We start from the raw sequence: 14,576 nt of genomic DNA, 5'->3' as shown, positions 1-14,576 counted from the left end.
AAACACAGAGCAGCTGACTCAATTCAAAATATGGCAATAAAGGATCAAAAAAGAGAGAAAGAAAAAACAGAAAGAAAAAATAGAAATTGCAGAATAAGATGCTAAAAATAAATTTAAGCTTTTTGTAATTATGGTAAGTGTAAAAGGTGCAAACCATGATTAAAGTTTAAAGTTTGTCAGACTTTTTGTGTCAGTTTTAGTTCTGTCTCATATTTAACAAATATTTTTTTCCTTCCATTTTGCTGATCACAAATGTGTGTGTGTGTGTGTGTGTGTGTGTGTACATATGCATATTCTTGGCCTGATGTGCTTAGATTTAATTATATTACCTAGTTTATGTTTGCACTACTTAATTCTTTTTATCTTCCTTAAAATCTTTATTTTGCATTGTTTTTGCCTTGTTTTCTGTATCATATTTCCCTTCTGACCATTTGGGAGTGGGGCTTATACTCAGTACTTAGTTCTTTTCATGATTATATTTATTATTTTATATGTCATGTCAACTTTTATACAATGCTGCATATTAATTATTTGGTGTGAATGATAAGGACACACAAAGAATTAACAATTTCTATTTCCCCCTTTTTCGCATCCTGTCTCTAGTTTTGGTTGGTCCTATTTTTTTTTTTTTTGGTATCTCTTTTAGCATAATATTTATGTCTGGCTTCACATTAGTATTTTCAAGGGTGGAGTGTGGACGAAGGATCGTTTAAAACATAGTGATGTCTGAATCTCACCCCCAAAGACTCTGATTGCCTGGATTGGAGCCTGTGGATTATTATTTATAAAATTCCTGGTCATGCTAACATGTAGCTAATGTTGAAAACCACCATCAGTGGATAATTTTTAGAGAATTAATTAAAATGCATCTTCATCAGCCTGTATTCTTCTGTGTAGTTTTCCTGTTCCTTTCAAGTAGGAAATCTGTCTAGTTCACAATGAACTGTGACAGCTGTGGCAGTGCATTTGTGCCTCAGTGTGTGTGGGCATGTGTGTGTGTGTGTGTGTGTGTGTGTGTGGTGTGTGTTTGTGTGCTGACTGTTTTTTCTAGTATGATTTAGCTGTTAATGATTGTCATATGACAAAAATTGTCAGGTCCAGGGCAATTTGCTACTCAGTTTCTTCTTCACCTTGCAACCCTTGCAGCCTGCTTTCTGCAGAAGTAGTTTGTGTATTTATTTCTACAAAGACCCCTACAACTAGCCCCTGTCTCTCAATATTACGAAACAAGTTTCAAGGAGGCTATCACAGCAAGTTCCTGCGACACAACCTTGGAATTTCAAGCATGAAATCCTTGGTTTTGCCCCTATTTTGGAGGCCTTTGGTCTATCCGACCTGGCAGACCTGTGATTCCATGTTCTCTGCGATAGTCTCTTTCACCTAGTACCCTTGGTTACCCTTTTCACATAGTGTGCATTGTGTTTTAGATATTTGCTAATTCATTAAAAATATTTTTTCTCTGTTTCTCATTTATCTTTATTCCAGTTGGTTTCATAGCAGAGTGAGAACCAAGAAAAGAGATCTCAATCATCTAAAAGTATTTAATAATTACGAAAAGTGATTTTTAAGCACCTCCAACTATATAGTTAATTTAGAGTATCTTCTTTCTCTTCCTTTGATAAATGTGTAGTATTCAATAGCTGCTTCTTGATTCATAGCTGATAGATACTGCCAGGGTTAATGAATGGGATATGAACACATTCAAAACCCTGTAAACATTTGTCTGATTTGATTTTTATATTAATGCTTAGTACTGCTCTATTTAGAAAATCATGAAAAGTAAGGCTATTAATAGGTTTTGCTTGTTAGTCTAATTCAGTAATGTTATACCTTAAGATATTTTCCCTTAAATTTCCTCCATTAGTATCAACTTTCTGCAGTATAGAATAAGATATTAAGATATTATTTATATTAATACTCTTTCATAAATTAAAATAACATTTATTCTTTATAAATTATTATTTAAAATATATCAAGTACCAGTGACTTTCATCTTTATGAGGGCAAGTATAACATTTCATATATTTATATTTATAGAAAAAAAGAGAGTCATGAAGATTATAATAATATGATATACAAAATTGCTAGCAAGTGTTAATCATTTAATATATGCCAAGCAATATGTTTACTTCCTTTTGTTAGAACCTCTCAACAATTAAGATAGATGTGTTCTTTCTTCTAACAAAATATTGTGTGATTGTTGCACTGGAGGGAAATTAGATTAAAGAGAAAAAATAAGGATTTTAAACAAGAGGATGAAATGAGTTTTCTCAGATTTGAAGTATATCATTCCAGCTGCCAAATGATATAAAATGAGATGAGAAGAAACAGATCACAGAGGAGTCTGGCCAACATAGAGAGTTAAATTTTTTTCTAAGGACAATTGGAAACGTTTATAGAAAGGGTTATGAGGAACAGATTGAGGTAAGACAATTTAAATAAAAATATGCTTGTCACTGTGTAGGTGACACTCCTTGAGGGAGACAGGGGTGGAAAGCTGCCAAGTAGGTGATGATTGTGGACACACTAGAACTAAGGCAGAGAAATGGAGAGAGATTGATTGCATGTGTACAAATAGGGAAGAAGATGAACATAGAGAGACTTCTTGAGTTTATAACTGAAGTAGTTTGGTGAGAATGTGTTGCTTTAACTGCTGTGTGAAAGATTGGAGTTAGAAAGATGAAAATATTATTTTCTAAGACACATAAAATACGTATGACTGTGTGACTTCGAAGAGGAAATGTTAAGTGGCAAGTTTGACATGCGGAGTTTGCTGTTTTGAAGACAGAGCATGGCTAGAGATATTTATTTTGGAACTATCAAATGGAGTGTAGAGGGAGAAGAAAGGAGACTTTTGAATTGATCCCAAATAATATAATTATTTTGTCGTAACCTTTATTTACATTGTAAAAAATTATTTTCTTGCATTGTACATTTTGGTGTTTTTCTATAAATCACCATTCCCCTACTGTCAGATTTTTTGAAAATTAGATTCTGGGGTACCCATTTAACAACTAGCCAGAATAAAGCTTCAGTTAACACTTTTAAAATAAAAAAGGTACAAATGTGTGCTCCTTGAGGGGGTTGGATTAGTAATGTGTGATGAAGAGCATCAAAGGACCCTTCGTGGCCACATGCTATGATTCTTTTTAAAATTAATTAATTGATTTTTAATTAAATTTATTTCAGTGACATTGGTTAATAAAATTTTATAGGTTTCAAGAATCTAGTTCAATAATACATTGTCTGTATACTGCATTGTGTTTCACCACCCAAAGTCAAATCTCTGATTTTTAAAGTTATATATAAACAAACACTCTAAGACCAACTCACTCCATGCTTATCTTTTTCTTTTTAATAATGTTATTCAACATGTAGCAATGGAAGCTATATTAGGTTTTCAGATATTAGCAAGGCGTTTAACAAATATTTCATGCTATCTTTGTAAGCAAAATTGAGACATATGTGCTGAATATTAGTATCATCTGGTGCCTTTCTAACTAACAGAATAAACATGCCAGAAATGTATATAATTATCTATCCACATCAACAAGGAAGGAGCATTTAGTAGAAATGCCATTAAACTCTGTTATGAATTTCATTAGCTATTTAACTGTTTACTATTTTAATAAGAGATGTAAATACATCTGAAAAGCATTATTTGAAGTCATATTTTCAATAACAATTTAGTTATAGTCAGGAAAATCGTGAACTAGCTGAACATTTTTGCTCAATAAATACTCATAATGTGTATGTATCTGTGTGTATACACATGTTTGAATGTGAGTTAATATTTCCAGCTAAAACAATTCACTAAAAATAAAACAATAAGAATGTTTACTGGGAGCTTGAACAAGATTTTCTAAAGACGAAGTTTATATATATATATAACAAGAGGATGAACTATATATATATAGTTCTCTAGAAGTACCAATGTAATGGAAAGAAAGTCAAAGCAGAGATCCACATGGAAATAGACAGAGATGAAGAAGAAATGATGAGTCTGCGGGTAGATGATGTTGCCCTGGGCTTCAGGGATTCTTTTGGTTTACTCATGAGCAGCCTGATAACACATGCTATAGCCATGAAATGCAGGAACCACTTCCACCTGGATGTCTCACAGGCATCTCAAATCAGTATCTACAAAATCCATCTCAACATCCACTCTGTGTGATTCTCTCTTATTCTGTGTCGCAAAGCCACCCCATAGCCTTAGCAAGAAATGTTCATATAAACTCCTATAACTCTCTATCCTACAAACCTCTTGACTCTTGTTTACTTCTATTCGTACCCATTTCCACTATCCTATATTGTGGTAATACTATAGAACAGTTGCAAATAACCTCTCCACCAACATTTCTGCTTGAAACCTTCAATTATCCAATATGTATCTTGTCTACCCCCCAGAGTAATGTGAAAATGCAAATCTGATCACCTCTTTCCAATGTCTATTTATTCATTTTGGGATAAAGTTAAAGTTAATATTACTCACTGGGTAGTTTATTATTAGACAGGCTCTATACCCTTTCAACTGCACTCATTTTTAATATTTTTCACTTTTGGGTGGTACCTATAAGCAATATAGAGAATGTTTAGCTTCTCAAAAGTGCAAGTGTGCCTCAACTGTGAAACTTACAGCTGTAGAGATTAGGGTTAGAACAAAAAACATAAGTGTTATAAACTATGGATCCGAAACTTAATGTCTAATTAATAATATGAGCAACATCTGGGCCAAATAGTCAAAAAAATTTGGAATTGATTTTGTCAATTGTGTTTGTGTTAATTACTTAATACATTATTGATTGAATTTCTCCAAATCTATCATGCTTATCACAATCGCTATTCATACAAGTGGAGAAAGGTGAAGGATATCTTACTTAAATGACAAAAAATAAATACACCAGTATGGAGGAGAGAAGGGGCTTTCTACTTCAACAGGGAAGTCTGAATAGAAAGATGTCATTAAAGCAAGACTAAACTGTCTTCTAGGAACACAAAAAGCAGAAAGAATATTAGAAAGTAGTGTTTGGAAATTTTTGATTGGATATGAGACATTTTACCTTGTTGGATGCTGGATATTGAATCCCTAAAAACACATTCTTGAGGTTTGTTCTGGGAGGTAGTTGAGTTATTTGTGAACAATTGATAATTTTCTGTATTGCTTTTAATCTTTGTTGTCTCTCTGCTGACGAAAACACTCAGTATTCTATCCAAGCCTCAAGTTTTCATACAGTGGCTGATGAAAACGAGAATTATTCTGGCTCTGTGTATGATCTCTAGTTATTGTTCCAGCTATCTCTCCAGGTTTCAGGGAGTTTTATAATCTACATGTCTTTTCTTTTTTAATTTAAACTTTTAATTTTGAGATAATTATAGATTTATAAGCAGTTGGCAAAAATACAAAGAAAGCTCATGTACCGTACCTTGCCCAGTCCTGCACAATTGTCCCAATGATGACATTTGGCAAAACTATAGTATAATACCTCACAGTGGGATATTGATATTGATACAATCAAGATACATAACATGTCTCCCTCTGCAAAGTTCCCTCAGGTTACACACCCACGTTCCTCCCTGTCCCTTCAGCCCTCTCCACACTTAAACTATGTCAAGATGCATCATTTCACCATTTCTAAAAATGTTTACTTGAAGAATCTCATATAAATGGAATCATTTAATATGTAATCTTTGTGATTGGCTTTTTGCACTCCATGAAATTCTCTGGAGATTCATTTAGATTATAGCTGAATGAATAGTTCATTCCTTTTTATTGTTGAATAGTATTCTATGCTATGGATGCACAACAGTTATTTTTTTTAACCGTTCACTTGCTGGAGGACATCTGGATTATTTCTGTTTTTGACTATTACAAAATAGCTTCTGTAAACAAGTGTGTATAGGTATTTGTGTGAATTTACATTCTCCATTCTCTGAGATATATGCCCAGGAATGCAAATGCTGGGTTATATGATGAAATTTAGTTATTTTAAGAAGCTGACAAATTGTTTTTTAGAATTGCTGTGCTGTGTTACATTTCTACCAGCAAGATATGAGTGATCCAGTAGAAACTGATTGAGTAGAAATCACATTCTCACCAGCATTTGGTGTTGTTGGTATTTTTAAATTTTAGCCATTCTGTTAGGTGTGTAGTGATAGTTTATTGTGGTTTTAATTTAAATTTCCCTAATGGCTCATGTTGTTGAATATCTTTTTATGTGCTAACTTGCCATCTGTGTGTCCTCTTTGGTGAAATGTCTCTTCAAGTCTTTTGTACATGTTTGTATTTTTCCTTTTGAGTTTTGAGAGTTCTTTCTTGATTTTAGATACTAGTCCTTTGTAAAATATTTTGCCAATTTGTAAAATAATTCGCCAATTTTTTCTTCTACTCTCTAGCTTGTCTTAATTTTCCCAAAGAAAAATTTATTTTTTTTGACATCTAATTTATTGGATTTTCTATTTATGGATCATATTTTGGTATTAAGACTTTTGCCTGGACTTAGACCCTGAAAATTTTTTCTTGCTTTCTTTTACTATGAGTTTTATAGTTTTACAGATTATTTTTACATTTGAGATCCATTTCAAATTAATTTTTGTGTATGGTGCGATATTTAGATAAAAATTCATTTTGGCCTGTGGATTTCCAAATCCTTCATTATTGAAAAGGCTACTTGAAAAGACTAACTTTCCTCCATTGAATTGCTTTTTCATTGAATTCAAAGTTAGACTGATGTTCAAAGAGTTGTAAAGAGATTTTTAAAAACTACTTCCTCTTTTATATTAAAAGAAGACCAAGGTTTACCTGATATATGGTGAGAACGAGATATAATATAGAGAAAAAAGAGAATAAAACACAATTGACTATGTAGACAGAGAAGAAAAGAAACAAAAGAAACCTTAAAAAGAGAAAGAAGAAAACAAAAACCTCTAAAAATTAGCCTGTACAAGAATTTTGAAAAGATTACTTTATCCATGATATAAGAATGTTATGAAAGAGAGAATAAGAAGTTTTAGGATTTAAAAATAATTATGTGTCTTTTTAAAAAGGCATTAATAGGATAGAAAGATCAATCTAAGGAAATTCTGATCATTTAAAAACAAAATAAAAGTACAGAAAATGGGTTGGTGCCCCAGTGGAGCCATGGTCCATGGTCTACGGCCATGCTACCCTGGACAAGCCTGAAGTCTGATTTCAGAAGCTAAGCAGGGTCAGGCCTGGTTAGTACTTGGATGGGAGACCACCTAGGAAGACCAGGTGCTGTAGGCAAAAAAAAAAAAAAAATGAGAGAAGAGATAAGATTCATAGAAATACAGGCTTGGAGTCTCAGCATATTATCAGTAGAGACTTCATAAAGAGAACAGAGAACACAAAGAGAAGTAAATTATTAAACTTAATACTAAATAATATTTGCAGTGCTAATGGATATTAGCAACCAGTTTAAAAGAGTTCCTGACCTACAGCAAAATAAATGAAATAAATGAGAAATTAATCTTAAGCAAAGCATTACAGACTTTCAGAACATCAAAGATATAGAGGAGTATTGATTGTTAAGCATGGAATACAATGTTTGAAAATTAAGGGGTCATCTGATTTCAATAAATAATGAATTGCTCAAACAATATATGGAGTGTTGTCTTCAGTTAGACATACTATAGTTTAATAGGGATCTTGAGAAACTGGGAAGACTAAAAGCTAAGACAGAAATATCCTAGAAAGAAAGACTGTTTAGCCTGGAAAAGGGAGAACACACTCAGGTGTGGTGTCTGTGTATGCAAATGAGTCTCTCTCTCTCTCTCTCTCCCTCTCTCTCTCTCTCTCTCTCTATCTCTCTCTCTCTCCATCCATTCATATTTATATTTTCTAAGAAACATATCCAAATGAGTATTATTTTGTAGTCAGTGAATATGAAATTTAGAAATGTAAAAATCTTGCCCCCAAACAAAGAATAATGCAAGTGAGTGTCAAAGAAACAAATATATGGGTGTTTTATTTTTTGAAATGATAAAAGTAAAATCCAATTTTAACAACACTGCTCCATTTAATTATAGTCAAATTTTATTATACCTATACTGAACACGTTGTCAGAAATCACATTCATATCTGTGGCACCTGATGATGAAATGTAGCTCAGACTAGCTCCTTTGTAATGGATTAAAATGAAAATTCCTTTGATCTCAAGAAGGAAAGCAGTACCCATATGTAACCTTCATCTTCTAAGCTCCAGAACTATTAGAAAGATCATTTTACTTTGCTGGGCTATTTGTGAATTTATTTATTTTTTAAATGGGTTGACAGATTTTGAAATTTTGGAGCAAGGATTAAAATTGAAAGGTAATGGCATTTGTATAGGAAATAAAGAAGTTGAAACTAGAGTTCAGTTTACTTTCACTTTTTACATTGCCAAAAATTCAGAACACCACGTCATATACTCAGAAGCCAACAAAGCACTGTTTATAGAGAAAAATGCCACACTGAGATTGATAGAGAAATCGTGTTGTATAGGATTTTGCTTTGAGTGGATTTTTTATCGCCTGATCAAGAGAGCCTCATTATAATAGGAGTCCGTATGTAAGTTTTATTAATGATAATCAAGGTGGAAAGCTTGTACTGAAATATATTTATTGTCTTCTAATTGTTTGAATATTCAGTACAATAATTTTCAATTATGTAACTTGTGTTATATGTAAAATACATGGATATCTAGTCATAATCCCAGTTCTACCATCAACTGACTGTGCCCTGAGAAAGTATATGTATTCAATTACTTAAATTGCCTTCTTAAATAAAGTATGTTTCAATATTTGACATTTTAATAGGAGGTATCATTTGAGATGTATATATATTACAGTGATTGTGATCCCTGTCAGAATTTGAAACCCTTCATGTATATTCTTATCCTTGGATGAAGAGTTTTCCATACCTATCAGTTACAATTATTAGTAGTAAACTTGAAGACTTTTTCCATATTTGAAATTGTAATGTGGCTCCAAAATCAACATATCCTCATGATTATTTTAAAATATCATTAATCATCATATACAGATTCATATGCTCTGTTTTGTTATCTTCACAAGTGTTCACCAATGTAGCTCTGAGGAATCGCAACCCAAAGCTTTTAGAGCCAATGAATTGTACAAAGAAAATACGATTAACTGCTATTCCTTTTGATCATTTTTTAGACTCTTTTCCAAAAAAATTATGAATTAAACTATGGTGTGAAATGTATATATGTATATATTTAACCCCTCAATAAATTACTACTCTTTTGTATAGTAAGTGTTCATATATATTTACCCTAATATTTACCTTTCCTAATAGTCTTTATTCTCTTCTGAATTTCCATGTTTTTCTTTCTAGTATCATTTTCTTTTTGCCTAAAGAACTCATTTTAGTATTTCTTTTAATATTGGGTGGTTGCTAGGGGATAGGGGAGGAATAGGGAGTTAATAATAATGAACGTAAGGTTTCAGTTAAGTTGAATAAGTTCTAGAGACTTGATGTACAACATTGTACCTGTAGGCAGCAATATTGTACACTTAAAAATGTGCTAATATTGATTTATTGGCCACAAATTATTTTATTTACTATTTTTACTTGGAATAAGGATTTATTTTTTTCTTCACTTTTGAAGGAAATTTTCCCTAGATCTAGAACTCTTTGTTGGCAAAAGCTTACCCTCAGCATATTAAAGATATTGTTATCAGTTGCTAGTTGAATTGCATACCTTTGAAGGAAGCATATTTTCCTGCCTATGGCTGCTTTAAGATGTTTTTTTCTTTGTCCTTGCTTTTCAGCAATTTTGCTATGATGTTTTAGATGTGTTTTTCTTCTTACTTATTTACATGGGTTTTGTAGAATGTCTTTAATCTGTGCCTTGATGCCTTTTGTCAGTTTTGGAAAATTCTTGACCATTAATTTTTTTAATATTTCTTATTTATCTTTCTCTCTCTTCTCCAGTCTGGCTCTATAGCTACACTATGTTAAACATTTCAATGTGTTTCTTATGTTTCTCTCCAAAGATAATTCACACCATCATTTGCCAGGCTCAGGGGAGCAGATCATAAGAAATCCAATTAAAAACAGAGCTGGCTGATTACCCATTTTGGAACTCTTCCTCTCTCCTCTCCTCTCCCCTCCCCTTCCCCCTTTCCTTCCCTTCTCCTCCCCTCCCCTCCCTTCCTTCTCTCCTCTCCTTTTTTCTTTCCTTCCTTCTTTCCTTCCTCCCTCCCTCCCTTCCTCTCTCTCCCTCCTTCCTTCCTCTCTCTGACTCTGTCACGCTCTCTCTCTCTCTCATTCTCTCTCCCCACCCATTCCTCATTGTTTCTCTCTCCTTGGATTTACCCTTACTCCTGTTTTGTAGACCTCCATTAGTTGCAAATGTACATTTTGTAACTTTCATAGAATATCTCCTATTTGGTGATACCTGGATCTTAATTTTTGTGTTCCCAATGCAATGAACTATTCAAAATTTCTCTCTGCGTTGCCTTTTTTGGGGATCTTATTTGTCAATTTCTGGATACCTGGGCAATTCCAAACTTAATATTTGTTTCTGAGTTTCTCAGAGTTTGCTTCGAGTTCTGCTGTATTCTCCACATGTTAGCAGTGGTTCTTTGTAGCACTTCTCAGGCTTTTGCCTCATTCTAAGTCTTGGAAAACATCCCAAGGGTAAAGTGACATGAAGAAAATTGGAGCTATCTTTATGTGCTTCCCTAGTTTATAAGATCTGACCCCTCATTTACTGGCTGCATTAGTAGCTATCCAATGCCTTCAAACAAAGACTGGGCTAATTTTAATGGGAATTCAACACTGAACTGTGAACAAAGGAAGGAACAACATAAGTAGAGCAGTATTTTATACAGAGTCAATCAAAATGCAAGGGTAAAATATGTATGGCATGTCTATAGAAAAAGGACTATTTTGCTTTGGCTACAGCATAATATAAAAAAGAGGTGATGTTACCCATCTAAAGAAAAGGGAGGCAGAACACATAAGGACTTTTATGTCATTTTAAAGTGCCAGCATTTCTCCTTAAATCTTCTTCAGCTGATTGAATAGAAATGTTAGCAATCTAGTTTCTCCTCTGAATACCTGTTCCCATATTGACTCTATAATACTCTCCTTGTACCACCCCCACCCCCATAACCCTTGCTCTTCCAGCTCTGTGCTTCCAGTATCTGAGTCAAGTGCATTGAATTAGTGCAAAATAAATAAGTAAGTAAGTAAGTAAGTAAGTAAGTAAGTAAGTAAGTAAGTAAGTAAGTAAGTATATAAATAAATAAATAAATTTAACTTAAGGTGCTAGGGAGTGTTATTATGGGTGGAGCATTATATCTTTTCCATAATGATTTAGATGTCTTTTGCCATTATCGTGGTTTGTTAAATAAATAAATAAATAAATAAATAAATAATGAAAAAAAGACAAAATAAAATAGCATTATAGGAGAGCAGTTTATGAGTTTCCCATTGCATTTTGACCACAGGCATTTCATTTAAAAATTTTGGTCATATTTCATACTTGACTATTTTACTTGAAAATCTTCTGACAGTAGCCTATTTATAAAATTGGCAATTTATTGTGCATGTAAGGCATATAAAGCAATACATACATGGACTTTTTGTTAAATAATATTATCTTGGAGACAAGAACTCTATCGACTTCAGTTCAGTTAACAAACCAATTTTGTTTTTCCCTGGCAGGAATTTTTAACTTTTCTAAGTTTAGTTTAGTTTAAAATGTTTAGCTCATCTGTATTGCAACTTTCTAAACTTAATAATACTGGCTTCCACTTGAATAACATATAAACCATATAAACAGTGTCTAGTATTCACAAAATGAGTAATGGAGAAGTAACAATATAGTTTTTAGTTTATAGACCTCTTAGTTCTATGAAAGAGCTATAAGCTATAAGCTTACACATTTATATGCCTCCCTAGAGGACATGAAGCAGCAGGTGCAAGAAGGCAAAGCATAAGCTGCCCAGATTTTGCACTGCATTATGTGAAAATGGTCTCTACAGACATCTCTCCCTATTATGAGAGTGTTTATGGTCACATTATTTGATTTCCATTTATTTTGTTCAGATTGCATAATTTCAGGCACATTACATTTCAAGAGATGTTTCTAGACTTATACTTTAAAAAGTGCATTATGGCAGCATTAGCAAGCTGCTACGTGTCCTGTAATCCATAATGTACATAACTGCACTTGATTTCATGGGAACTCTCATGTTCTGTAGACTATATAAGTACTGGCAAGTGGATAGTTCTAAATAATGAGTGCCATATTAAATCATGCTGAGTTATACTTTAAATATTTACCTGAAAACATGAAATAAAAACTATATGTGGTCTGAAGTTTGAAAGTACTTTCCCTAATTTTAAGTCTAGGAAATATTTCTTAAGGAAAAATTCTTAAATAAAGAATAAATGTACTTCTCTATCAAGTTATCCCCCAAAGAAAACTGAAGCAAATATTTAAATATCTTTATTTTAATTTGTGCTAATTTATTAAAATTAATAATTTTCCTCCATATAGACACTATATATCTATTTTAATATAACCAACATAACTGACATTTTTATTATGTAGTTTTACTTAACATTGCAGTATTTGCACTTCTCAGTACCATGGAAGCTGTATTTGTTAATGCCATCTTACAATTATATATTTCCCATTATAATTATTTACTAAATTATTTAATTTTCTGTTATTGAACATTTAAATTTTTATATTTATTACATTACATAATTATATAATGAACATCTTTGTATATTTAGCCTTTTATATATCTCTTGTCTTTACAAATTCCTAGATGTAGAATTGGTAAAAATAAAGTTATGAATATTTTTAAGACTTGATCTACATAGCTATACTGGTTTCCTGAAGTTTGTGCCAACTTAATCAACTGCAAACCGTGTGTAAAAGGACACACCCCTTGCTATCCTTAATTTATCAGTTTTTAGTCCTATTATTCAGAAATACATCATTCAGTAAGTACAGGAATTCTTATGTGGCATATTTCAACTTCATTTAGAAGAGGCACCTTTAATTGACTTCCTATAAAAAAGGATGTATCCAAAACTCCATCCTATTAAGTTATCTGTTTCTCAACAATAGAGCTTTGAGGATATCTGGTGCTTTACATCTGAGCTTCAGAGTGTCCACAGAAGATGTAAGATGCTAGGATACTCCAGACTTCAGAACAGAATGGACCTACTTCATTCAATATCTAATAGGATATTATCTCATAGGCATGAAAATCTTGATGGCATTCAGTGTTTCACATAGCTCACCTCAGACTCCTCTAAATGGGCCACTTTTCCTGTGGGGTACCTTGGAGATAAAGAGCTTTCTTCATGTTGTAGTCTACAGAATATCAGAACTAACCTTGGGCTATAAAAGACCTACTGGTGCCAGCTGCAAACTGGGCTGCATCTACTGGCCAGTCTGTCTTTTGGGCTTCATCCCACCCAGTGAGCTATGACCTGTGGCAGAGAGATTGAGAATACAATGAAAAAAAGGGTGTTAAAGTCGATCTCTAGTGGAACATTCTAAGAGTTTCCAAGAATTCTTTCTGATTTATTCAATATTCGTTCTGAATATATCTTTATCTTGTCATTCTTACTTCCAATCCTCCTTTAGCCTCTAAAACTAAACACTGGACATGTTCAGGCCAAGCCTGAGAACCTGGGAGTGGAAGCCTTATGGAAAAGCCAATAGGTGATGTGCTCCTCAGGGCATACAACTTCATTTTTTTTTTTTTTCACTTTTCAGGGCAGGATTGTGGCAAATTATACCCATAGATTTTCTGTTCACACAAGTGTACTCCAAATACTCAAGATAGAGCATTCTCTTTACCTGAAAAAATGACTACGTCTTAATTATTTCCTTCTGAAGACAAGCAATGGACATGCCATTATTATTCCACTTAGACATAGCTTGTTTCTCTTCCTCTCTACTTAAAGGAATGTATATTTTTATATTAATAAGATCAAACTGGATTTAAAAAACTGTGACATAAAATAATCATTACAGAAAACATCACCATTGTCATTTCATATTCCTCTCTATATCTCCTTATCATCACACAAACAATACTCTACTGCTTTAAAACTACATTATGTTCTTCATGTAGTTTTTCTATTTCATCTCACTTCTTAATTTTTTGTATAAGTTTTTCATACTATCTTCTCATCTTTTTAATGCCTTAAGGATCTATAGTGATGCTCCTTTTCATATTTTTTGTTCCTAAAATTGATATTCTATTTTTCTTTTTCATCAGATTTGCTAGATGTATACAAAATTTATTTGTCTTTTTTATTTTTTATTTTAATTAAATTTATCAGTATGACATTGGTTGATTAAATTATATAGGTTTCAAGTGTGCAATTCAATAATACATCATCTGTGTATTGCATGGTGTGTTCACCACCCAAACTCAAATCTCCTTTTAAAAACAACTTTTAGCTTAGTTGATTTTTTCTATTGCAGTTTTTTTAAATTTATTAATTTCTGCTCTCATCTTTATTATCTATTTCATTCTACTTTCCTTTGGTTTCATTTACTTTTTTCTCTAAG

At 32.6% G+C, this 14,576-nt stretch overlaps 1 pseudogene; it reads left to right on the top strand.

The window, feature by feature from the left end:
• The first annotated feature begins 7,148 nt into the window (after window positions 1–7,148).
• Window positions 7,149–7,264, top strand: LOC112478760 (annotated as a pseudogene).
• The last annotated feature ends 7,312 nt before the right edge of the window (window positions 7,265–14,576 follow it).

Source organism: Pteropus alecto, unplaced genomic scaffold (genome assembly GCF_000325575.1).
Source record: "Pteropus alecto unplaced genomic scaffold, ASM32557v1 scaffold22, whole genome shotgun sequence".
Classification (NCBI taxonomy): Eukaryota; Metazoa; Chordata; class Mammalia; order Chiroptera; family Pteropodidae; genus Pteropus; species Pteropus alecto.
The sequence above is the reverse complement of the archived record's forward strand: the minus strand, read 5'-3'. Positions and strand labels throughout refer to the sequence as shown.